Raw genomic sequence first — 27692 nt, forward strand, 5'->3', positions numbered from 1 at the left:
GAAGGAATGTCCTGATTCTGACGGGCAACACGGTGGCCATGCACTACCTCAACAAAAAGGGGGGGGGGCAGGGTCACTTCCTCTGTGCTGGGAGGCGATGCAGCTCTGGTTCTGGGCCATCCAGCAGGAAATTTCGATCTCAGCAGTTCATCTGGCCGGAGACGAAAACGAGACGGCGGACGCTCTGAGCAGGCAGAGTGCGATCTCTCGCGAGGAGATTCTCCTGGAGATCTTCGCCCTGTGGGGGACCCCTCAGGTGGATCTCTCCGCCTCCAGTGTCAACCGAAAGTGTGAAAGGTTCTGCTCGCGGGAATTTCCTCCAAAAGGAGCCTTGGGGGGGATGCGTTCGTGGTGGAGTGGTCCTTCCCACTGCTGTACGAGTTTCCTCCAGTCCCCTTCATCCCGTAAGTGCTGCGGAGGTTACGGAGGTTTGGTTCCCGGATGATCCTCATTGCTCCGGCTTGGGCTCGGAGGACGTGGTAGCCGGAACTTCTCGACTTGTCCATCTGCCCTCCACATCGTCTTCCCTACTGAGACAACCTGCTCTCACGGGAGGGGGGTCAGGTTCTCCATCCAGAGGTCAGATCCCTCAACTTTCACGCTTGGCTCCTGAAAGGTTGAGGTATAAGGATTGGGACCTCCCTGAAGACGTGATGGAGGTGTTGCTTTCGGGCAGACGGCCGGCAACAAAGTCCTTTTGCTGTTGGAGAGAGTTCTGCGACTGGTGCAGGGTTAAGAATGTGGATCCTTTTTCACATTCTCGTAACATTCCTGTAGTTCTGTCTTTTTTGCTTTTGTTGGTCCACAGGGGCCTGCAAGTGGGTACTGTTAACACGTTACCTGGCGGTGCTGTCTATATTTAAGCGCTCGTCTGAGGAGTGTTCTTATTTTAAAATTCCTTTAATTTCTCAGTTTCTCAAAGGACTCACTAATGTGTTTCCGCCGGCACCTTTCCAGGTGCCTGGTTGGGATTTCAACCTTGTTCTGAAATTCCTTATGGGTGCTCCGTTTGAGCCTTTACATTCTTGTCCTTTGAGGCCGTTAACCCTTAAAACTGTGTTTTTAGTTGCGGTCACTTCCGCTCGCAGAGTGAGTGAGTTGCAGGCACTTTCAGTTAAGCCACCCTTCACTGTGTTTCATAAGGACAGGGTTGTCCTTAGAGTTCGTCCTTCCTTTCTTCCGAAAGTGGTCTCGGAATTTCATTTGAGCCAGAAGGTTATTCTTCCGGCATTTTATCCTCCTCCACATCCTGGTAAGGAAGAGGAGAGGCTCCATAGGTTGGATCCTAGGAGAGCTTTAAGTTTCTACATTTCACGCATGTCCCGGCTCAGAGTGGACGACCAGCTCTTTATTGGTTACGCTGGAAGGCGTTTAGGACAAGCTGTGACTAAGCAGACTTTGTCTAGATGGATTATCTTGGCAATTTCTGAATGTTACCGCTTGGGGGTAAGGACCCTCCGGTAGGCTTATGGGCCCATTCTACTAGGGGTATGGCTGCCTCTACTGCCCTGCAGAGGGGTGTTCCTATTTGTAACATCTGTGATGCAGCCACTTGGGCTTCGGTCCATACTTTTGTACGTCACTACTCCCTCGATTCTATCCATGGGCAGGATCTGGCCTTTGGCAAAGCGGTCCTTTACTCTGCAATTTGATTGGGCATTCTGAATTTCTATATTCTAAATTCTTTTCCCTCCTCCATACACTGGTACTGCTTTGGGAGTCTGTCATAGATGTGGAATACGTCGGAGGACCCAATCTCCTCAAAGAACAAATTACTCTTACCTGGTAACGTTCTTTCGATGGGATGGTCCGGCGACTTATTCCATATCGCTCCCTGCCTACCTGCCCCGATACAGAATTTCTTATGCGATTGCAGCTTACGTTTCCGCAAGGCTTTCTGTGGTCATACTGGCAGTGGTTTGGTGCCACACGTTCTGGGGGAAAAAACTACAACTGAGGCTACGGGCGTTGTGCATCCTAATTATAACATCCGGCGACGTCAGCTCGACGGAGGCCCTCGAGGACAGCGTATCAACGTCATCGACGCAGACCGCAAAATATTTTCCAAAGCAGCACAGCTGTGGTGATTACTGTCATAGATATGGTTTACGTCGTCGGACCATCCCATCGAAAGAACGTTACCAGGTAAGAGAGTAACTTGTTCTTCTCTACTGTTCCTTCTCACAACCCACCTCCAACTCCGGGTACTGCTCGCTAGTCTATGCACAACATGTGATTCTAAGCAGATTAACAAGCATCAGAAGACATGTATCTGCTTAGATTCACATGCGCCCTCCCTACTTCCCCGCTCGGGGTGGAAGGAACATAGACGTCTTACTACTTTCTCTCTTTGTGTACTCACTCACTATAGCCTTGGGCTCCCTCATGGCATAAAAAAAATACAATCGGAGGGACCTCGGCGCGTCAGGGATTTTGGGTACTACACGCGTCACGATAGGGATAGTGTTACAGATGCGCCTATGCCGATGTCCCCTTTCGGTCCCCGAAAGACAAGATGCAATACTTTGCAGTTACCACTGGATGTCGGACCATATGCACAGCATGTGAATCTAAGCAGATACAATCATCAGAAATGCTATTACGGTGAGTAATGCATGTCATCATTCATTTTGATGAGAGGGTCAGCGGAGCGTTGTGTGTGGGCCTCATGAGTCACTAAGTGGGGGATAGCCTATCTGATGTTTCTTGATGCCACAGACTTGGTTTACTCTCCTGCCAAGGTCTGTGAATGTCAACTGTAAATGCAAAGTTTGTATTGTGCGTCGGCAAATGTTTACATATATTAGGCCTTATTTCACATAGTGTTTCTCGCATTCTCTGTATCTTCCCACCCCCGGCCTCAGCTGCCTGTCCGTGCCGAGAGGTAGACGCCATCATTCCGTACCCTCTCCTGTTGTGAATGATAGCGGGCCAAAAGACTAGACCGTAGTCTTGGTTTTCTGCATTGATCATCATGTCCGCTTCCTCATCCCAGAACTGCTATTGGATACCTTGTGGGTGTTTTCCTTCGCACTGGTCTCCACCTAAAATGTATAGCAAACGTACATTGGAGTGCATGGTTAGGTTGGGGAAGGAGGTAAGAGAGGGTTGTTTTGGGAAGTTGGGTGGGTCAAAGGGCTACTGCGTTCTCCTGAAGTGGTTACAACTCTCAATGGGGGTCTTCCCTCCCCATGAGAGCCTCCCTCTGAGTACCACCCCCAGGGGGACTATTGGGTAACTGCCTCACCTCCCTAACCTCATGGAAAGGGCCGTCCCAATCTAAAGTAGTGACAACACCTCAGGGTTAGTTGCACTTCTAAAACGTGGATGAGTAAAAAGAATAGATGCTGCAGATCAATACAAAGCTATTTGTCTGGCGTAAGCCGTGAATTGGTGTTAAATTCCATATTGAAAAGGTGAACCTGCCAAATGGGTCTGATATTCTCTGGTTACTGAATGAGCATGGCTGTATTTAGCAAAACTAGATTTTATCGGATAGTGAATGCCTTAAAGGAGGTAGGGTGATGTGCCTTGCATACGAGTTTTAGGTAGAATTTGCATTTCTGTGCAATGTCACAGAGAAATCCTCTAGATTTCTCATAAGGTTTAAATACCTTTTCTTCGGTGAACTACTGTTCCCAAGAAAAGTAAAGTGAAATTGACTTTACTTACCTTTTCTCTTTGTAGGTCCAGCACACCCCATGTTATGTGGAGTGCTGGGTGGTTACTTCATAGCCCCTTTTCCTACACTACTTTAAATGGCCGGTGGCAGTGGTTTAATTTTCCTCCCATTGTGCTTTTCTACCGCAGGCTGAATCCGCCGCTGCACACCCAGGTGTGACCATTTTGTCAAAATGGCCCCTAACTTCTTTTTTCAGCATTTTCTGGTTGTGAGGTCTTTTTTGGGTTTTACTCTGTGCGCCTAGCCAGGTTTGAGCCCTGTGTTAGTTTTTGCCTTTGGCGGGCTTCAGTAGTGAAACCCGCCTCTGGCTCCAGTGTGTCTGGAAGGGCAGGAAGTGAGGGAGGTTCCCAAAACTCCCCTGTCCTTTGTCTTTAGGAATGCCGGCATGCACTCAGTCCTGTTTGACAGCTAGGGCAGTGCATGAATGCGAGAAACCTGCTTAAAAGGCAAGGGTTTTGGAACTGAAGACAGTCGACTACTGGGAAGAACAACCCGCCGAAGAAACCGTGAACAAAGCTTGCTGCATCCTCCTGGACCTTTGAATTGCCCAGTGAAGCCCTGCTACTGTGCTGAAACTCCTTTCTCATTGACAAGAGAAGCTCCGGAAGGGACAACTTCTTCCCTTGGGTTAGTGGGACCAACTAACCCCGAGACTAACTCCACTGGACCATCTTCCCTGACTGGCTGTACTTCTTTGCTGCTGTAGGAGTGCCAGGGGTCGAGAAATCCGTTGTCTAGTGCAACATCTGCAATCTGGCCAGAAGCTCCAGGAGTTTTCCCCAGGACCCTCCAGAAGCAGGACGACCGGAGCTAGAGTGAAGGAAGCCCAACCGGTGTCCAAGATCCTCTGTGGTGCTGTTTACTGAGCGCTGAAACCGTAAAGTGCTGCTGATCTGAAGGGAGTCTGTAGCTGCCACCAACCTCTGATTTGCTGCCGCAGGAGTCTATCAGACGTCTTCCCTCTTGTCCCCACGACTGAGGCACAGGAACCCAGGATGTGCATCACTGCAACCAGACAGCAGGCAGCTGGACCACTCTTCTTCTAAACAAAGGTACTGCTCCGACTTGGGGTACTTACCTTAGTGTCTTTAGCTTTTCCCTTCTCAGTTGAGACTTGCAGTAGCTACTAGAGTAGATTTAAGCTCTACCCTCCAAGTGTAACAGCTGGTGACCTTACAGTGATTTCTTTGTTTTTATCTTCAACACACTCTCTAACTTTGCAAGACTTTGCTATCTAAGAAGTGCCTCAGCTCCATAAACTGTGCTCCATTTGACTTTGGCTGTCCTGCAGACTCTTCTAGTCTATTACTTAACTTGGTTTTTAACTATTCTTGCTCGAAAAGGTTTTTATCTAGACTTCATGAGAAGATTGAAGTGCTCACATGCTCTGAGAACCTTTTTCATTCCCTTAACCTTCCCTTTCTACCAACCTCAGAATCTACAAATTGTACTAGTAATATATAAATGATTTTACTGTCCTAGTTAGTGATGTCACCTCAGGGTGTAGGAAGTATCTACTAGCTTTGTGTTGATTCTGGAAAAAGTATTTTAAAGTATATTTGATAGTTACATACATTGCCCTTTTTTAAAGAATGCTTATTTAAAAACTGCTGTTAAATCAACCATTATGTATAACTACAAACCTTGCGTGTAAGTGTTACTTGGCTACTTGTATTTGTGCATTTCATTTCTACAGTTCTACCACTCACATTTACTCCTCTTGAGATCAGCCCGGCTGCTCAGTCACACTACCAACTTGTGTAGTACAAGCCTATATGAAAAGGTGGGTTACCTAATACCACGAGGACAAGGGTTGTGCATTCTCCCACAGGATTACATTAATTTGTGCCGAACACGAGTCCTAGCTAGAGGCTCTTTCATAATGGACAGCTCTAAGTTTCCCTGCCACACATCCTCCCATTATGGAGAAACCAGCACCAAAACCAAAGCGACGGTTCCATGGGCGCTCACTGACCTTGCAGAATTCATGAGCTGCTGTCCAGGCCCACTAGGCCAGGCTTGGATTGGGCATACAGCTCTCCTGGCTAGGCATGACCTATTGGGAATTCAAGATGGGACTGTTAAGGGTGAGGGGGTGCTGTTGTGCCTCCTTATTGCTGGCCAGGTGATCGAAAGTGTTGGTATTATTTTCAGAGCCCCAGACACACTCAATATTTGCATGCTTGTGGTCTCTTGAACTTGATTCTCTGATGCTTGCCTAAACCTTGCAGGCGGGTAGTTCGAAATGGGCTGGGTCTAATAGAGGCAGAGCATAGGAACCATGCCGAACTGGAAGACCAATAAAACATGAAGCCCCTGTTTTCCGGCCCTAACCCAGGCCAGAGAGCGCTCCTTCCCTGACCAGGTCAGGATGCAGTCCCCATGGGAACCATCACGCCCACCCACCAGGCCAGCCATTTAGAAGGGGGCGCTACACCTGTAAAATCAAATTGCTGTTAACAGGAGATGGGCTACACAATGTTGAAGAAAGGAAAAATAGGAACAGAACAGCTGGAGGACAGTTAAAGAAAGGGAGAAGCAACAAAAGGAGGAGGACGAGAAGAAAAAAGCAAAACAGCAGGCAAGAAAAAAGAAAATAACTCACTGGGCATTTTAGGGAAGGCATGGTATCACAAGTATTGACACCGACACAATGGATACAATTTGTGAAACTTTTATTTAAAATGTTGGATGGAGAAACTCCTACTCTACAACATCAAACGATAAATAAAGCGGTCGTAGTGGAGTCTGTCTACTCAAAATGGCCTATGCTAAAAAAAAACTAATGCCTGACTGATCTTGCACAAAAAGCATAAAAAGGAGTAAATGTAGGCAAAAGGAAAATTCAGTATTCAAATGATGATTTGGGTGAACCAGCTGTCCTCCCCACTTGGGCCTCACAAGGTAAGGCGATCCTTGCAGACATGATGACGCACTCTTGAACTGTAAACTGTTGGAAGCTGAGCCAAATAGTTGATGGATGCCCGCCTGCCCTTCCACGTTTGAAAGTAATTTTCTCTGACTTTCAAAATAATGTTTCAACCAAAACGTTCGCAAAGGTCAGCCTCTGTCAAGCTTAGTCCTTTCACCACACAGTTCTTGTGGGTCCCCCCCTGCCGGGCTCAGACCTCTCACGATGCAGTTCACACAAAGTTGCAAGAGGGCTCCCTTGATCAAGCTTAATACACTTCGGGTCTCCCTCCATCAGGCTCGGGCCACTTTCGGATGTCAAATCTTTCAAATGTGCGTGGGTTTTGTTATAGACCACTGCAGGACCACTTTATCTTAGTGTTCACCCTTTACTTTCACTCTTGCTGTTTGTTCGCCCTTTAACTTCAAACAATGCACCTTTCAGAGAGACTTTAGAATGGGCTACTTCCTTTCACCGGACCACTCCGTTACTTCGTATCGCTGATCTTGCAGCTGTATTTTACTTTAAAGTTCATTCAAAGGTCTGCCTTTCTTCGCATTTCATCCACACGCATGCAGCCTTGACTTGTGATATTACTTCATTCACTTTGACACACCGGTCTCTCAGGTTGCTTGCCAATTCACCAGCTGTGTGCGCTTCCATCTTGTTTTTCGTTTTCCGATTTTCAAGTCCAGGTTAGTACCACAGGCTTGACCTCTCCTCCCCAACTCTGCCGTTCACCCAGGAGGGTCGATGGCGTCCTTGGAACACAGTGCAATCTTCACTTGTGGGATCTAGTCTTCGCCACGTGCCTTTCGTGGTCTGTCGGAGGCAATGACAATGGTATTCGGCCCTCTGCTCCAGTAGGTGTGCCTTCGTCCCGGAAGTTCTTCTCGTCCGCCTTGCTCAGTGTGTCTTTTATTTGTGTGAGGAGAGCTAATTGGTATCGGGTGTATGCACTTAGGGTAAAGTGCCTGACCTGATTAACGGGACTTTCCAGTACGATGTGAGAGTTAGTCTGGTTACTCTGTCGCCCTCTTCCTCGGCCCAGTGTTTGTGTAAAAAGGGAGCTGGGGGGAGTTGGGATTTAGGAAAATCCTAAAAAATAGGATGGGGTAGATGAACAAAAAAAGGGGTGAAATACTGTATCTCACCATCGGTTATCTCACCCCCACTCCCCAAAGACCCCTCACCCAGGTGATCCTCCCACGATGGCTGTGTCCTGACCACAAGGCTGACCAGTCCCTGAGGACTAGCAGGTGAGAGACCCTTTGGTTTCTCACAGAGGTCACTGCCATGAGCGGCACACCCCTGGGTACACATGTATAGGTAGCCTTGTCTCATGAGGACGGGCTGGCTTAATAACCGTGGGCCCAGGCACAGGACTGCCCAAAGATTGAGCTCATGGGTTGGGGGGGGGGAGAAGGCCCTAACTAACGGCAAATGTGCACCAAGGATGCCAGGCAGGACAATTTGAGCACAAATGTACTTTGCTTCAGCTGCAGCGACACAACGCACATAGGAAGGCAATGGATTACCTGGCATTAGAACTCTGTAAGAATTGTGGGCTTCAGGGAACTTTTGCAAAATATCACAAAACCAATCCACGAAGTATAAAGAAGAAGCTTAGAGAGAACGTAACAAAATTCAAGTAAGAGGATGTCAAGGAAGAGTGTAAAATCACAGTACTTAAATAATATGCTCATTGTAGTAGAATATGGAAAGAAGAACTAGTCAAGAATAAGACCCAAGTCCAACATCATAATTCTTTTTAAAAAAATGTTATTGTAACATTTAGTTTATTACAAATGTCACAAAAGAAAAATGTTCCTATATCCTTTCACATCTTATTCACAACTTATAAGTTTCCTATACATCAATTTCCCATTAAATAATTCTCATCTTCATTGAAGTAACATTTTTTGCTATCAAGCATAGTTATTACAAGCTTTAAGGTAATTTCTTTCAATTTTACACTAGTATTTTATCAAGTTAGTCAACCATTGCACACGTTAATTGCACAATAACCCCACTTAATATGAGCAGCCACCAGTCCTCCATGTTATTTAGTGGTGCACATTTTCCGAGGTATAAAGTTTGTCTTTAAGCAGTGGACATTCAGTTATTAGGTGTTTCGTTGATTCAACCTTTATTTCACAATATCTGCGAACATTGTTTTTGGTGTTAGGATCATGTCTCAAAAACTGCAGTTCTTTTGTTTTCTATGCATTAATCCGCAACCTCATAAAACGGTCCCGATGGTGTCTTAACAGAAACTTTTCTACAGCATTCATAGTTGGTCCCAGGTCGATTGCTGATGCCAGTACATTATGCATGTCCAGGTTTTGAATCCAGGACCATTGTTTCAATTTCTTTTTGGCAATTTGTGGTTGAGGCAATAGTGTTTCCAGTTTTATATCCGCTGATCGTAGGATCCTTTTCAACTTCTGGCCCCATTGCAATAATAAGCCTCCGTGTGGATGGCTTTCTGTTGGTGCAAATATTTCATATGCTGGTTCAGGGTTTATTGTAATAATCTTTCTTAGCAATGCCATCGATTTCCACATTACTAGTCCAGGGCCAGTTCATGGCGAATGATGGTCATTGAGATATTTTTAGATAGCTTCAACACTCCTCTATAGCCCTTTTAAATATGACCAGATGTTATGTTCCAGCCGGCTTCAGCTCCAAATGTTATGGCCGGAATTACCTTTTGCATATAGAAAGTGTGTGTCGGGGATCAGGGTGAATTTTCCATATTGGTTGTGTATTTTTGCCCCTTGTAAGGAAAAGGATCTCATTCGCTGGATTAGGTCTTTAACCCAGCTCCATTCACGAATTGATTTATTAGACTTGACCCCTAAATATCGAATTTCAGAGATTTTAATTTGTTCTACATTGATAAACCAATTAAAATTCTTGTTCTTGTTGCCTTTGGACAAGCCAATCGTCATTATCTTATCTGTAGTTCGTTTTCTTTATTGTACTTTTGAAGTTTTGTGAGAGGTCGTTGGAGACCTATTGTGGTGTCTAATAAAACCAAAGCATCAGCATATGTTGCACATCGTATATGGTGACCGTTTATTTTTGGAGGAAAACAATATACGGTCTTCAGGGTATTAGGAATGTCGGTGATGAACAGTTTAAATAACAGCGCTGCGAGAGGACACTCCTGTTTTAACTCCTTTATTAGTTGGAATTTCCTCCGATAGGTCTCCGTTCTCATTTAATCGCACTCGAATTAAAGTATTTGAGTGAAGCGCTTTCACTGGCTGTAGTATATTTTCAGGACAGTCCAATTTCTGTAGTTTTGTCCATAAGATCCCACGGTCTATTGTATCAAAGGCTTGACGCATATCAACGAATGCAAGACGATCGATTTTATTTATTTATTTTTTTCATGGCGTCAAGTTTTAACAGATTTAAGATCGCTAAGTTCACCTCAGTTCCAACACCCTTTGTAAACCCAGTCTGCCGACAGTCCATTACTCCAGCATTTTTCCCATTCTGTTTGTTTTTTCTGCAGACAGGTGGCAAATATCTTGCCTATTGTGTCCTGGAGGGCGATCGGCCAATAATTTCCCTTCTTAAAGATCAGAAAAATTATTGCGGAGACCCAAGAGGATGGAAGACTTTTTAACTCAACAATTCTTGAGAAAAGCGTTGCAATGAATCTAGACCATTCTAGTTTATTCGCTTTAAGCATAACATTTGTGATGCCATTTGGGCCCTCGCTCTCAGAAATGTCCCAACTCGTTACCTCTTGCCAGGTAAGTGACGAACGGGTTTTTTCTTCTGCAAAGAATACCTCTGTGTAATGTTTAGAGGCCCTCTGCTACTCTGTTAGCCAAAATTGCGCTTTGATTTACATATATACTCTATTCAGGATTCCCCAGCAGTCCCTTGAGTTGTTTGTTTTTGTTTCGCTCTTGGTATCTCAAATAGGAGTATGATTTTATCCAAATTGTGATATTTCTGTTTTCGTTTTTTAATTTCGCCTATGGCTAAGACTCCCAATTTTTTCTTTAATTGACAAATGTCTTTGTGCAATTGTTTTTTTTTCTTTGTTCACATTTGCACTCCATTCATGATTATGAGGTTGTAAGGATCGTTTTGCCTGATTTGATCCAGCTTTTGAATGCATCAACAATGGCGCGTAATTGATCATTTCCTCATTTCAGATTTTTGATCCTTGTAAGATAGATAACTTATTTATTTGTTTGGCATTTATCCTCAATCTATTTCTTCCATAATTTGTCTATAATTGTTGGTCTGAGTTGAGTATTTCCGCTTTACACTGTAGAGACCAAGAAAGTTCTATGGCATCATGATTGCTATTGACAGTCGGAATTATGATGAACTTTTCAATTTTATTCCACATATTACGGGAGGTCCAAATATAGTCCAGTGTCTTACTTGTAAAGAGATTATGCCACGTCGGTTTAGGTGGCTGATCACCGTGTACATTCCCGTTCACCATCACAAGATCTCTTGAATCATTCGCTTTTCCCCATTTACTTTGTCGACTGCTTGTTTTAAGGGGTTCTTTGTCATTATTCTGCTCATGTGCTTTCGCTGATTTAAACCATGAAAGATTCATATCTCCACAGATGATTATAGACAAATCCATAAGCTGTTTTTGGTATTTGTCCATTAAAGTCATTATGGAATTTATGAAGCTTTTTTGATATCTTTGCAGGGTTCCAGTACACATTAATCAGGAGTAGATGTTGTACTTTTGACACTCCAGTGGAGAGACGTAAGAGTACATTGAACGAAAATATTTGGGTTTTCGTTTTTAGTTACTTCCCAGCTTGTTCAATTTTTTTATCATTGTTATCAAACCGGAAAATGGCCGCTCTTGAATGTTTTTCTTGGCTGAATTTAAAAATGTCATATAGCCTTCTTTCACGGGAGGATTTCGCCACAAGGTTTCTTGTAAGCAGATTGCAAAGCTGTTAGTCAAGTCTACTGGAAATCATTAAATAGATGCGAGAAGGCTCTCGTATTCCATGAGATCACCGTTGAGAGGTCTTCTTTTCCTTCCTGTGATAGCTAATTTTTAGATATCCCTACTTTTGAGTGGTATTTGGCTGTCTGACTCACAAATGTTGTATTTTGTTTTATAGTTGGAGCCATTTTTGAGATGTTCAGTTGTTTCCTTAGCTCGTCACGTTTCTGTTCATTCGTTAAGGCATTCAATTGTAAGTCATTTCCAGTAGATTAGTTTGTATTTGCTTTGGTGTCTTCCTCTGATATTTCGAATCCAAGGAACAGGAGCTCTTCTCTCGCTGCCAGCAGCGTTTTTCGTACTGCCTGTAATTTTGTTTGTCTCTGTGCTAAGGTTAGCTTCGGATTTAGACTGGCTAATGTCAGGTTTGAAGTCACCATCTTTTGCGTTAGCACATTCTTATTTTCCTGTTTGCTGGCATTCCCTGGTTTATTCGTACTCTCCAATCTTGTATGATTCTTATTCTCGTATTGGGTGTCTATCATATTTGATTTTGTTGCTTTCTCCAAAACAGGCATGGTCAAAGTCGCAGGAGCTGAGGTGCATTCAGTCAACGCTTCATTTGGTTCGGGACTGCTGGAATTATCCAAGTCTACCAAATAAGTTGACATATTACATAGGTCCACAGAGGAGGCAGTTGAATCAGTTGAAATATCATTGAGTTCTACTCTTGGACGATTATTTTTTTTTTTTTCGAATTTGTTTCGACTGACACATCCAGAGATTGGTTCTTTCCTTTGCCTTGTTTGCAATGTTTTAGTGGATCAAGCTTCTCAGGTGAGAACAGACTTGGGGGAGGAGGGGTCTTTACAAGTTGGGCGGTAAGGGATACCGGGCACCGGTAAGGAGACCGGTGCCGGTAATCCCTTACCGCCCAGTTCCGAGGTCCCTTAGCGGGAACTGTCCCTTACGGGTTCCGTTAGGGGACCAGGGTGCTAATTACGGGCTTGCCATTAGCAGGCCCGTAATTAGCCCCTTCCCCATTCCCATTGAGCCCTATTGGGGCTCGAATGGGGAATGGTTGGTTCAATGGGGACTTAACGGTTCCTCCAGGGTCGGAATGCACCGGTAAGTCCACATTGAATCAGACCGGTGCAGGACCCGGTATTGGAGGCAGCCATGGCGCAAATAGCGCCATGGCTACCTCCAATCTCGGAATGAGGCCCTTGGTTTTGTTGGTGTCGACAGATTCCTTATGAATTTTTGGGACTGAATTTTCAGTTTCTTTGGGTCAGGTATTTTTTTCTTTTCGTGTTTATTGGTTGATCTTTTCCAATATTTTTGCTTAATTATTGTAATCGAAGGGTTGTGGAAAGTTTTAGCTGTTCCGTTGAATATACCAAAAGTTGCCCTTGCAGTGGATCCTGGAAGAAATTCATTGAAAATGTGGGCCATGTGGGCGCTGCCTCGATGTCCACGTCTTCTTTTGCAATGTCTTTTCGAGCCTCTGCAGCGTGTTCCATGTGACATTTTAATTTCTCAGTTTCCACCAGATTGACAATTGTCATTGGTTCCACTTGGGTGTTTTTAATTTCTTCAGCTTGTGGAATATTATGTACTGTGGCACAGTGAGGGCGACTGAATAATTGCACTTTTCTGTTTCTTTACATTTGATTGATGTTAAAGTGTGTGAAGTTAGATGTATAGCACTACTTTCCTGGTTTTGGCATTTTTCTTTTTTATGTTGCGGCTCCTCGGCTTGATCGCTGATTTTTGGCTGACGGATATATATGTGCTCTTTCAACATAATGTGTTTTAAACAGCCCAAAACAGCCTCCATTAGAGTTGTTTGATCATTGTCTCTTGATGCCAAATCACTCGACCTGTTTTGCCAGGTGGCGTTTTTTTCCGCCTCATTATCAAGCCGTTTTTGAAGCGGTTCATTTAGGGTTTCCATTTCCATTAATTTTTTCAATACTATCCCCATTTACTGCTTCATTTAAGGATTCATACAATTTTACAAAAGGGATCGGTGCCAGTGAAGATGCTGCTAATACATTGTTGTGAATTTGTCTTGCGGCTGCAACTGACAAATTCGCTTTATGTGCGTTTTCCTTTATTTTTATTTTCTAATAGTCTTTGTTCATTCCCGCTTTCCGCACATATTTCGGAGGTATTACCAGCTTTTCACCCATTTGTTGTCGGACTTTTGATGCATTACACTTGATAGTTCGTTCGGGTTTATTCGTTTGTTTAAGTAACCCATAGAAGGAGTACTGGTTCGTTTCGCTCGCGGTTCTTTACTTACATGGAGAGAGTGTGGTGGCGTTGTCTCCATTCGCGAGTCAGAGAAACTCTCCTTTGTTTTTGTTCACTTTTGAAAAGCTCTCCGTGAGCTTATCTTTCATCAGCTCGAAATCGGCTTTTAGGCGCTCTGTTAGTCTGGCCTCACGTCCTGCCAAATCGAACCCTTTTGATGTCAGATTTTCATTTTCTGCTGAATTTCTAGAAGTTGTGTGGTCCTTGGCACGCTGTACCTCGTGCATTGGGTGTAATGAAGGTGAGTCTGTTTGCTGTTTTTTTAGATTGCAGTTTTCCTTGCATGCTGTTACATTCATTCAAGCTTGTAAATACGCTGACATTCGTAGGTAAGTTATTTTTTTTCATATTGAATCTCTGTTGGTAATTCCTTTTCGTTTCCTACCGTAGTTGGAATAGTATAGTACATTTGTATATGCTGGAGTCCATAGGCACGCAAGGGACTTCCATTTCTTATAACTCGATGTCAGTTACATCAAAGGGCGATTGAAAGGCGGTGATGTTTATTTCAATCGCTAGTGGATTCACAGCATGATTTGTTTCGTGTTGTTTTCCTATCGGCGTGCACTCGCCTGCACTGTTGCCTCCTTGGTCAGCGACCTCCGTCCCTGCCCGTGGAGCACCTGGAGCAGCCTTTGCATCACTTTCAACAGTCAAAACATTGGAGGTATTCGGTTCCTTTTTGCACGTTTATTTGTGCTGTCGCCAAGACTGCTAGTCGTGGCACTGTTACTAGGTTCAGTCCACGGCAGTGATCTCTAGATCAATCATACCCCACCAGGTCACAGGTTGAGTTTATCTCGTTGGGTTCATCTTGCAATCGTGATGTATTAATTTTATGAGATTTGGCACGAAAGTGCTCTGTTTTTTGCTGCATCAATGGCCCCTTATCAGCCATTTCTTGGACTGCCGCTGTTCCGCTTAGCTGCTTTCTGCAGCGGACTGCTGCAGACCGAACTATGCGCCCAAACTCAGTGCGCGATCCATGCGTGACTGGAGATTTTGAAGGGTGTGGACTTTCAAAATGTTAAAGGGCCAGTCCAATAGGAAAAATCAGTCAGCGCTCCCTCAGACACGAGTTGCCACTTCCTGGGGCTGTGCTGCACTCAAGTCATGACGCTCTTTCTTAAAGGGGCAAAGGGCCCACAGTTAAATGGGCCATACTCCACACCCCTCCTTTATTATTACAAAAGAAAACCCACAGCACACATAAACCAACAACCTTTTATAGGGGTCCACTACTGTGGTGCAATCCAGTCCGCACGAACACTCAATCACTGCAAACTATGGTGCATTCCAGACTGCACACCCAGCAGAGACCCAGTGGCCGGCACAGGGATCAGAAAATCCCTGGTTCAAACTGCCCGCCTGAGCGGCTGCAGGACAAGAGCACATTCTCCCCCTTCGTCCTCTGCATAGTTGTACAGTCCCCTCCTGCGCTCCTCAGTCACCTGGACAGCCGCTACTCTGGGGGTGGCTTCCTCCCTGCTACCTCCTTTGGCGCACTTCTCCTAGCCGGCATTGGGGCGACCATGATGGCCGACGTTGGGGCTGGGCACACCCGTGCAACATGATCCACCTTTCCGCACCTCCCACACGCGTGCCCTTTGGCCGGGCACTTCTGTGCGTGCGGGAGGTCCCACCCACACTGATGGCATATTGTGGCACTTGTCTCTCTCCGTGGCCAATCCCCTCTTCTCATTGGCCTACCTCCTTGCCATTTGCCCACGACCGACACCTCCTCCAACTTCACCGTTGCATAGGGGCTTCCAGCTTCAGCTGCTGCCTGGAGAGGTCCATAGCTGAAGCACGCACCGCCAATTCATGGGCACCGCCAATTCATGGGCACGGCCCATGAATGGAACCAGTCGAGGCCCAACCCTCGCTCCCTGAGGACCAGTTTCCGCAGCATAGCAGAGCTACAGCCATAAATGACCTGAGCTCTGATCTTGTCATCCTCAGTTACCCAGAGCACAGGACAATGCGATGCCACGCAGCTTGCCATGAAATGCATCGAGGCTCTCAACTTCCTCCTGCCTCGCGCACCTCATCCTGAACCGTTCATAATCTCTGTGGACCATGGGCATGAAGTACTTGTTCAGTGCTGTAATGGCTGCGCCATTTGACTGGTCTATCGGCGGCAGGGTCTTAAACAGCCTCTGGACAGGAGGGTTGGGCGTGATGCCCTGTCCTTGATCTTGACTTCCTCGAAATCCAGCTCAAGGTTTTCCACCCATGCCGTCCATCAGTGTCGTACACTGGCCGGAGCCCCCACCACATCAAACGGATATAAGGGTTGCAAGCTGCACATTCCGGCGATGGGGACCTTCATTTTCTTCATCCCCCATGATGGTTGCTTGACGTGGCGCACTCTGTACCCACTGCGGCTGGGCACCTGGCCCTTTTCAGCGAGTTGTCACTGAGGGCGCACAAGCACACCTTGTGGAGCCGCTACCCTTCTGGGTTCCTTGTGGTGGAAGGCGAGGAAATACTACGAGTGACAGATTAAAGGGCCCTCTGGCCTGTTCTTGTGCCCCTACTTGATGAGTCCTCAGGGCTGACGAGTGGAGTGGGGATTGATGGGATGTTGGGGCTTGTCCTGGTGCACCTATTAACCAGTGTGGCGGCCCCTTCCTGCTGTGGCTCCCTTTTCTGTGAACCAGGCCACAGCGTCCACCCTGACTGTTCCACTTTTCCCTTTTTGTTTCCATTTTTATTTTCACTGCAGGTCCGGGAGTTAGCAAGCCACACCCCCTTTTGTCCGGCTGTAGCAAGCTGCAATTCTTTGTTCAAAAATGTTTTTTTTACCTCTACTGCCACGGGCCCGGTGTTCATAGGGCACGCCCACCTTCTTGATGGGATGGGGTCTGCCAAGCGGCCTCACTCACCCCTCCTCAGATTCCTTGGATCAGGCACACGAGTACCCATCGCCCCTCCCTGCTTCACTTTCTCCCTCTTGGGAGCGCAGAGAGACGCTGGCGGGCCTCCTCACTCTCACCCAGTGTTGCCAACTTAGCGACTTTGTCGCTATATTTAGCGACAAACGGCAGTCCCCTAGCGACTTTCTTCATGGAAAGCGACTAGCGACTAATCTAGCTACTTTCATTGGTTTGAAGATGTACACTATTTTCTATTGGTTTGGAGACTTGCAAGTTTCCAAACCAATAGAAAAGGGTGTATGTCAACAAAACAATAGGAGTACCCCCAATCAATGCCCCCGTCCTTGTAGCCAGGCTCCAGCACAACAAGTCACGTCATGTCACTGATGCCCCCGTCCGGCCGCGAGAGGCACGAGAATGCTGCGAGATTATGCAAATCAGACGGTGATGTCATTTAGCTACTTTTAGCTACTTTTAGGACAGCCTCTAGCTACTTTCCGGACTGAGGAGTTGGCAACACTGCTCTCACCACCATGGGCCGGGATTCCCTTGGCCACGCCCGTCCTCGGAACGGGGTTTGCGAGTGCTCGCCGGCTGCCCGTCCCTGCTCGGGACTGCAGGGAGCCGCCAGCAGGCCATTGTGCTCCCGCTCCACCTTCTTTTCACCGCTGCAGGCCCGGGATCCCCTCAGGCCACCCCTCCGCCACGCATCTCCTTTATTTTGTTTCGCTGCCCTGCCGCGTCCTCTGTACACGCTGACACTACCGCAATTTGGCCAGTCCCAAAAGGCTTCCGGCGGCCCGCACTACGACGTGTGCACCGCCCAGACAGACCACCTCATTGCCAGTGTGGCGGCCTGCTCCCGGGTCACCGGAGCACGTCCCACCGGACACCGGGGTCGCCCAGCGTAGCAATGTAGCTTTGGGTACGCAGCACACAAATAGCAGGGAAAACCCTGCAAGGTCCGGATCACCGGACCGCGATACAGCTGCTGGGGGCACCCAGCATGTAGCAGCCTCATCTCCGGGAACACCCAGGGGAGGCTGAGACACCAGGCCCTGATCACACGGCGAACAGACACAAAAGACCACACGGACACGAGTTGCCACTTCCTGGGGCTCTGCTGCACTGCCGCTCACGTGCCAGCAGAGCCCCTTTAATTGAGGAGTGTAATGACGAAGTCCTGATGCTCTTTCTTAAAGGGGCAAAAGGCCCACAGCTGAATGGGCCACACACCACAGGCAGTAACTGTTTACTGGGCAGGATCCTGGAGTTGGAAGCCGTCCAATATTCAGAAACAGCTGAGTGGGTGCCTGGTAATGCCTGGAATCTGATTGGATGCAGGTACTTTGAGTGCAGCGTGATTGGTTTCTACATTGTTTGGGGAACTAGCATTTTAATGCAGTGTGCTTGGTCGATTGATTGTTTGCCGCTCTAGGGTGGCTTAGTGAGTGTGTCTGGAGTTGGAGGTTGTGGTTTTATTGCCATGTGCACAGCTTGTTGGGACTTGGGAGTCATATTATGGATGAGTGGTTTGATGGTATTGGGGTGAGAGGTGGCCTCCTCCCCACCAACTTTGCAGGTTTTTTTAGGTCGTGACATGGACGGGGATTGTTGCAGCATTATGTGATTGGCCAGCTTTGATGACGTTGGGGTCAGGGGTGCCCTCATGACCTCCCCCCCCACCCCCCCCCACTCAGTGTGCAGTTCTTCGTAGGCCATGTCATTGGCGAGGAGTGTCGCAGGGCCTTGTGGAGGCACAGGTTTGAGAAATTTGCAGGATACTTTCTCTGGGTCGTTCATTTTTGCCTTTGACCTGTTTTTCTTTACATTAGTTAGATGGCATTGTTGCAGTTTTACTCCAAAAAATGTGGTGTACAAATGCACAATTTCAATTAATGTAGGATTTCGCGTAGGGAGAACTCTCCCAAGCCTCCGTAGCTTGCGTAGACCTCTCTGCACTCACTCAAGCCAATTTGTGTGAACTATGTACACCGCTACACTCCGCAAATTCACCAGTTCTATTCAGATCATTGTAAATAGTTGTAGTTCTGATTTTCCGAGCAACAGTCCCCGCTGCTTTGACATTAAGACAGCAGGTGGCGCCATTGCCCCCCTTTTTACACGGCTGGAACATCTAGCGCTGGCTGTGGAGGTCACAGATGGCATTTTAAAAATAGGCGTTCAAAGAAATTAAGGATAATTAATGAACTGAACCACCTTTCAGGCCAGTGGCGCAACGGCCATGGGGCCGATGGAACTTTTAACCCCGCACCGCCACCGAACATGTGGGTTATGTACACGTAAACTGGCGGACCTACAGACCAAGACAGGACGCAGACAGTAAAGCAATTACTAATGTAGCACCTACGTTCTTATGCATACAATTTTAGGCAATTGAAATCGTGATGGGGGTCAGTACTTACATGTCAGAGGAGTGATTGGAAGGGTAGAGGGGCAGGCGTCATCTTATTCTCGCAGCAGTTCTTAACCTGTGTAGCTTTAAACCTGAAGGAGAGAGTTAACTGCTTGTAACATTGAAGCGGAACCAGAATAGTCTCAGTAGAATGTGTAAAGGAGTTAGATGCCTGCCTGCACGCAAGTAAGTGTGCCCTCCACCCACACACAGTATCTGACGTTAGTGCCTCTCCCAACATTTTAAGTGTCCAAACCCCCACCCACTGGAATTTTATTCTAGGTGCACCCCTGTTCCAGCAGAAATGGGAGAGCAAAATCACAAAAGAACGATGCCTCGGTCAGATGCAGGGCAGTAAGTGCCAAGACACAGCTGAGAAAAGCCACTAAGGGGGCTCATTACGAGTTGGGTGGTATTTGTGGCGAATAGGCAGGAACAGCACCCATTGGAATTACTGTTACCACCACTTAGTCCGGCGAAATTACTGCCGGATTATAAATGGCGGTGGCAGGGTTAATCCCCATTTTTTGAGTCAATTGGACTTTTTGGGGCATTTTTGGCAGATTTTTCCAATTCTCTGCAGAAGGTGGGAGGATGTGCTTCCAACCCCCCCCCCCCCCTCACTCCATACTCGTAGTATGGCGGAGTGGAAAAGGTGGCAGCAATTCTGTTGCCGTCAATTTTTTCCTGCCCTGCTGTACTTGTAATGATCACCTAAACCTATGTAACAGGGGGATACATATGTGTACGTTCGTGGCAGTTTATGTGGAAAAGGTGCGACTCGTCTGGTCATCAGAAAGCACCAATAGATGGGGTGACTTTTTAAATGAAAAAACAACTTGACAGGCCACCAGCATAAAAGTAGGACTCACTTTTAACAGTCGCTGCCAGGGCAAGTGGAAAAAGGTGGTGGTGGGAGGCAGATTCCAGGCTGTGAAAGCCTTTCCCTGTCTGGGGCACAAGCGGTTGGTGTTTATGGCTGTTAAAAGGTTGGCTGTTTGAGCCCACACATGGTGACTGCATTTAAGTTTTACGCTAAACACACCAATCCATTGGTGTTTAATTAGTGCATAAGAACTGAGCTATTTTGTTTAATTTGTAAAAACTGCATCGCAATGCATTTCTTCTGCGTGGAATCGTGCTCGTTCCTGCTGTATGCAGCAGCTAAACGACCCTCTCGCCCAAACTGGGACGTGGGTGCCCGGCAAACACGCTTCCGGCAATTCCCTGCAGCATCGGTTGCCTTCTCATACGCTTGATCCCAGTGCACATTTTCTGTTGTTTATTTTAGTGAATGCTTGCTCCTTCATCATCGGAGGGTGAGGGGGAAGGAATTGCAACACTGAGCGTATCCTGTAGACCTGTAGCTGCATGTATTTTTGAGACCCCTTTCACTCACCATTGACTGATTGGAGTTAACGTTGTGGGATCACTATTTCAGGGCGAAAATGTCTCCAGTAACACCATAGACATTAAAACCCGTCCATAAATATGGTTAAAATGGAAAGTGTGTGTACTTTGTTGGCAGCTATCGTGGTGATGCCATGCTTACGAACTCCACACACCATAGTGACACCACAGAAATAATGTGCTTCTGAGGCCGCAGAACCAGTCAAACTTGTTCATCACTGAAACTGCCATCAATCATGTTTTTCCACATGAGCCACCGTACTCGGGCGTTACAGATGGAAGATAAGGGAACCCCATTGGTCCTTCCTTATAAAACAACCAAAGTGCTGTGCATGGAGAATTTTGGTTGATACATGTATTACTCCCTCTGATTTTAACATGGTCGAGCAGCTTGTGATTCAGATCTGAGATTTAAGTTTTCTGATATTTGTGTAATCGGATATGCACGGGACCTAGTAGATTTAAAATGGATTTGGAGCTGAGGTTCACACCTCCAAAGATAACTCATTATGTGTATTGGTCTCTGTGGAAAAGCTGAGTCAGGATAATATTGGTTGGAAGTGTAAAAGGGAGGTCGGTACTACCTTTCACTTGTGTTCAATCGTTCTGGGATGATCTTCAGTTTATTAATCTTGTGTTGGGTCTTTCTCTCCCTGGTACATCGCTGATTTGTGCGCTGGAACTGTTCCCTGCTAATATCAATCTGCCTGTTGATTAGTTCTTTTGTGCTTAAACAGCTCTTGTGATGGCCGATAACCCATCTTGAAAGTTTGGACGAGTGATCTTAGGCCTGATGTTGAAGACTGGTTACATAGTTTGTCAATTCTTTCCAGCAGGAAAAAGGTGTACTTTCAAATTAAGCAGCAAGCAAGATGGATATGATGATATTTGGAGTGTGTTTAATGAATTATGATGGGGCGGAGGGGGTTGTAAGGTTACGTTGTAGCTTTTATGTACATGTTGTGTTCTTGTATAATTAACTTATGTAAATAGTTTACTGTTAATCTTATTTGCTATAAAATCATACCTTTTTGAAAGAAGAAAACATAATTTTGGATAAACCAATGCCAAGACTGCTGCACCTTTCCATTCCATAACATTTTTCGTTTTGGTCTGTAAGTGTCAGAAAGCAGCACTGAGTGTAGCCAGAAACTAATGCTATACATAAGAAAATGAGAGGATGGCATTCTCCGATGGACACAACTACTACCATGTTTTGGCCACGTTTCCGCATTCTCAACACTTGTGCATGCAGGCATTGGTGGCCCGCGCCGCAATAGGACATGCAGATTTAGCAAAAAAGAAGAAAGTAGGGAAAGCACACCCTATTTTATGTGTATTTTCTATGTACAATACTTTAAGTATTTTTTGTTTTTTCTAGTCTATTGACCCTTATACAAATCAGTTTTTTCTGGGTGCCGGGGAGAAAAGAATGACTCTGGTATCAAAAAGTCAAGAAAGACATGAGATAAATGTGTAGTTCCTATTGGTAATAGAAACTCCCGTCCCCTGCACACCACTCAAGAGTGGAAAGAAAATTTCCAAACAAATCTCAATATTGACTTGTTCTTTACAAGTCACCACCCACACCACCTGAAAAAGAATTTACCACAGCCAATTTCAAAGAATCAAACGAATAATTTCTAAAGAAGATATGAGGACATGGAGAAGGAACAAATCCCAATATTTGAAGAAAGGGGTTTTCCAGAAACCATCTTATCCCAAGCTAAAGAGAAATGTCGACTGAAGAAAAGAACTGAACTTTTTTAATACAACAACGGAAAGAAGATAGAGACAATCCTCCACTGATTTATTTAACAAAATACTCTACGAAGAGTGCACATATCAAAAGGACATTACAGAAGAACTGGAAAATCACAAGGTTAGATCCACAACTCTGTGGACTTTTCCCAAAACCACCACTAATGGCATATACCAGAGGAAAGAATTTAAGAGACTCTCTAGTAAAAGCTGAAAGAGTCAACACGGTGCAACAACGATTTCTTGGAAAACAAAAAAAGGGAACCTTCCCTTAGCTGAATTGCAGTCAATGCAACAACGTGCTAAAAGGTCCGACAATCAGGCATCCATACACAGGACAAAAAATCACCCTACAACATTATGCAACATGCGAGAACAAATGTGTAATATATGGACTAATGTGTCCTTGTGGCAAATATTACGTTGGACAAACCATTAGACGTGCAAAAGATAGCATCTCAGAACACAAATCGAACATCAGGACTGGAAATATAAAATCACCTGTTGCAAGACACTTTAAAGAGCAACACCATACAATTTCACAATTGAAATTTGTAATCCTGGAGGTAATCACAAGACCAGCTAGAGGAGGGAATCTGGAACAAATAAATACTAACACGTAGAGAAATGTTCTGGGTCCACAAGTTAGATGCTCCGGAACCCAGAGGAATGAATGATGAATACAGTCTGAGTTCATTCCTATGAAGAGAGTTTGACTTAGCATCACCACACAGGGACAAAAGCAGGCGATTTACAGGAACATTCCTTACCATAAAAATGGAGGCTGTGGTATAAATTACATCACAGAGAAAGCAATGTTGAAGAACTTAATTGAATGTAAGAGCAACACTAATGTAAATTACATTGTGATTTGATGGAAAGACGATCTAAATTTTTCAAATTGTGGATAACCCAAATGCAACATCACGAACTAAACATGCAGATATCGGTCCCTAGTTAAAAACAGGGGAGATTGACTTAAACCCAAGCAAATTACTATGAGAATCATGAGCAGTGGCCTCATATTGAACTGTTTTATTAAGATACGACCATCTTTTCTGTGTAAATTGTACATATGCAGTAAATGCAGTTGTAACTACGATCTCCAGAATGCAGTCGTTATAGGAAGAGATCACACTCTACTACATTGTGAATAGATGTCATGATCACCAGCCAGTTTCCAAATTAAGTCTATGGGTCCTTAGGTTAAACCTTGTTAAAGGTATTGAGAGGTCCTGCTGTTTAGTCAGATTTATACTGAAAGTAATGGAAGTTCATTTCCCTCAATGGCCGCCAGGTTGTGCCATTGAGAAAGCAAACATTACTAGTCTAGTCCTTGACCAATCTCTGTTATAAATAGTCATTTCCTGAGGGGACTCGCGCTTCGCGTTGCTGACTGCCCTGCAGTACGGACGCTTACCGCGGTCGTCGCAGAATTCCAGTCACAGCATTTAGCCCTTCCTGTTTTAGCCCCTTGCCTTTTTCTCAGTCTCCGAAGTCTTGCCCTTATCTGTTATTATTCTTCCCTTCCATGTATAACACCCTGTCCCGTTTACGGTTATTTTATTTTTCCTGTCACTCGCCCCTTGTCCCTCCTTAGAGGTTCTGACTGAAAATTGCTGTTCCTCACACAAGTACTGTTTCGAGTGTTTTTAGATGATTTTGGGTGGCACTCGTGTGAGGTTGTATCTATTGTCACAGAGGTTGTTGGTTATTCAATAATTACATTTTCATTTGCATTGCCCGTAGTGTGCGCATTATCGTTGCTTCGCGCACGCCTTGAATAACGTTTCCTTCTGCTTAGGTCTTGTCACACATTGTTCGGTTTATTCATGACCTTTTTTCTTATCTATATTTAGTTTAGGTATTTAGTGAGATAGTGATTATTAGAGTCTTACTCTCCATTCCAATCGCTAATACATGTTAGAAATTATTGCTGCTACCAGCCGCTTCGTATATTAGGCACCATTTGATTATTTTGTTATAATCCCCGTTCAGCTAGGTTCCACATCAGTCATATTATTATAGAGTGCCCTATTGTTTGTTCTCTCCTTCGTCTCCACTCTTCAGGACATGCGCCCCTGTGTGACGCAGGATGGAGAGCTCACACAATTAAACATTAAGGTGAGATTTTATCGTTAGTGTTACTTCAGTCACCCAAGGGTGTGAGGTTTTCAGAGGGAGAGCAGTAGTTAAGAAGGGAATTTGTTCTCTTGTCATTGCTACAGAAATTGCTTCTTGTCAGAAGTTCCAGAGAGTTTTCAAGGGCGTCCCCGCAGAGTTCACATGTAAGCGTTACAATAGAAGGAGGGATCGGATATTGGGCATAAAGCGTAATTCAAACTAAGATTCCCATAATTCCTAAGAGTCGGTTGACTAGATCACATGATAATATAGGGTCTAGTTGCTAGGTAACTGGTTGACTGAGTGAGCAGGAAGGAGGAGAAACAAGCTCAAGAACGGCAGAGCACTTAACTCAGGTACAGTTGAAATCTTTCTTACTGGGGTAACAACTCGAATAATGAACATGCTGAGCACAGCGTTGACTTGATTATGTAACACGCTCAATATAGCACTAACAGACAACATTTTGATTAGGTAGATACATTCACAGCGACCCAGCAACACGATAGGAAACAGCACAGAGGAAAGAAACGTACGCGGCTGCAAACAGTCACCGTTGCAGGTAAAAACGTGATGTTAACTATAAAATGAAAATCACTACATGAAAATGCCATATAGTGCGCTAACTCGAACAATTGTTAATACACAGGGAGGAAACTTGAATTGACCACAACATACTTCCATCTACCCTGAATGGGACTCTGTGTCAAGCTCAAACCATGCCAAGATTCCATACTGAAAACTTGATTGGAAATGTGAAATTTGGAAGAAGCTTTTTCACCATTAAACGGAGAGTAGAGGAATACACAGGTACACCTCTGCATTATTTAGAGCTAAAGACAACTTTTCATTGCCTCATCAAATCAATAATACATATATTATTCACAGATAATTATAAACGAATTGGGAACTGCGAAAAGACGCCGTTTCCATCATCTCACAATGGAATAGTTGCCACTGAAAAATCCTGAGGGTATACTCACTATCAAAAAAAAGGGGGATGTTGTTCTCATTCCACATTCAAGTATCATTTTGAAATTATTATGAACAATTGTAGAAATGAGTGACTACTGTACTAGTTAGCAGTAAGTCATTGCTCCTGAAGAAGAGAGGCAAATCTCTCGAAATGCGCTGAGCTCATTACTATCCCCCTTTTTTAGAAATTTGTGTAGATATTTACTTTAGAAACCTATTTTTTTGAACAGTCTTGACTCCCTTGAATCTGTTAGAAATTCGTATCAATTCTTCGGACTTTTGTTGAAAGAAATTACTTTTGGTTATTTGTTGAATTACAATGGTTTGAGTGAATTGAACTCAAAAGAAAAAAGAATATTATTTTGTACAATTTTAATAAATATCTTTAGTAAAAAAACTAATACCTTCAAGGTGAAAATTTGTTGATTGAACTTTACTTTCAATGTTTGTTTACGTTGATTGTGGCGAAATGATTTCTTGAAAGAGTGATATATCGAATATTTGAAATTACTGAAAATATTGAGATTTGTTTGGAAAATGTTCTTTCCACTCTTGAATTGTGTGCAGGAGACGGGAGTTTCTATTGCCAATAGAAACTACACATTTTTCTCAGGTCTTTCAGATTTAGTCATCTGTCGTTAGCCTGCCGCCACCTTGCAGGCGCTACGCAGCGCTCTGTGATATTGCATACATTCCAAGACCTAAAACTATAATGGTGAGATTATGAAACGCACAAACCTCTCCTCTTCTTGGAAGGCTGGTGGGCTAATAAGGAGATTTGTTTCTTTTCTGGCTTTGTAACATCATATATTAATTTTAACAAGAAAATACTTAAAAGACGATTTTAAAAAGTGACGTTCATAGGTTCTAATTCAGATACCATTGGGCAAAAATGCGACCGTGGTCTGCCTGTAAAAGCGCACCTACGTGATTTAGAACTTAGTTCCCTGCAAGATTATCCATTAAGTTATCTGTTATATAGTGAATTTTTTGAGCAGTGCAGGCAGCACATAGTATATGCATTTCTATGTGAAAATATCCCCAGGAAAATGTAGCCAGCAAAAAGTCATTTTTATAAATGTAGTCATTCAATACAATGAATCAGAAGTGTTAAAATGGTGACAGTTTTATATAAGGTCGCCAAAAAGCTATTTTTAAATGCACAACAGTACATAGCTGTAACCCTAACAATGACCCAAACCTTTAATAAATCCTTGCAAAATCACCCTTACTCTATTTCTAAGCCTTCCCCTAACTCTAATTTCTACCCTGAACCCATACAGAGCACTAACCCTTCAGTGATCTAAAGAATTTTCTGTGCATTTTACTTAATGCAAAATTAAAGGAAAATTAAAAGTGAACCTAAACCCAACCTCATCAAGAGCTCACCCTTACCCTAACCCAAACCCTTGCTCTAATTCTAATATCCTTTCCCTAACTGCAACTCCAACACTTGCCCCAATGTATACTCCACCTTAACCTCTAGGTTTATCCTACACCAACATCGCCATCTCTCCCCAATTTCCCTATCCCTTTCTTTAACACTTACCCAAAGCCTTACTCTTAGTCCTAGCTTTACCATAACCCCTACCCTAACACGTACACTGGCACTTAATCTATCCTAATGACTAACCAACTCCCATCACCAGCCCTGCAGCAATCACCCAGACCATAACTCCTACCCTAATCCTAAACCAGGCCATCGCAAGCCCACTACCCCCACCCACTTAACCCTGAAAATTACCCTACTACATTTTAGCTACTTTTCAGCTGCATTTGTTATTACATTTTTCTTGGCTACTCTTTCACTGCAGAGGTATTTTTAATGTGACTATTTTCAATGACTGTTTTTGCTGGCAACATTTTCACTGGATACCAGTAAATGATGTCAGAAACTGCACGTTTAGGGTTAAATGCAGAGACATTCAGTGCCTAGAAGACGAGGCAATTGGGACCTCTCCGGGAGAGCCTCCACATTTAGGAACATAGACTCCGGTTCCTGTGAGAAACTCCCTTCGGCAGCAAACACCATGGCATACATTGGACTACCAAGTCTTACCCAGTACCAAGACTGGTTCGAAGTAGAGGCTGAGGGATGCTATTCTTCAGGAGAAATAATAGAATTGTCTCTTTAAAGAAATGTAACCATTACACAGAGATGAGTGGATAGGGAGGAGAACACTGATCCTATAGAGCAAGGGAACGTGGATAGCAGTGTGTCTCCAAGGAGGGGAGGTGCCCTGCTGACATGAGCCTGGGAAGAG

At 44.7% G+C, this 27692-nt stretch overlaps 1 protein-coding gene across 2 annotated transcripts in view; it reads left to right on the forward strand.

Moving 5' to 3' along the window:
• RNASEH2A (ribonuclease H2 subunit A) overlaps positions 1–27692 on the forward strand; it is a 222502-nt gene that overhangs the window by 91659 nt on the left and 103151 nt on the right. The window lies entirely within an intron of this gene.

The sequence above is a fragment of the Ambystoma mexicanum genome, chromosome 3q, assembly GCF_040938575.1.
Source record: "Ambystoma mexicanum isolate Mex_15411 chromosome 3q, UKY_AmexF1_1, whole genome shotgun sequence".
In the NCBI taxonomy this organism is placed as follows: domain Eukaryota; kingdom Metazoa; phylum Chordata; class Amphibia; order Caudata; family Ambystomatidae; genus Ambystoma; species Ambystoma mexicanum.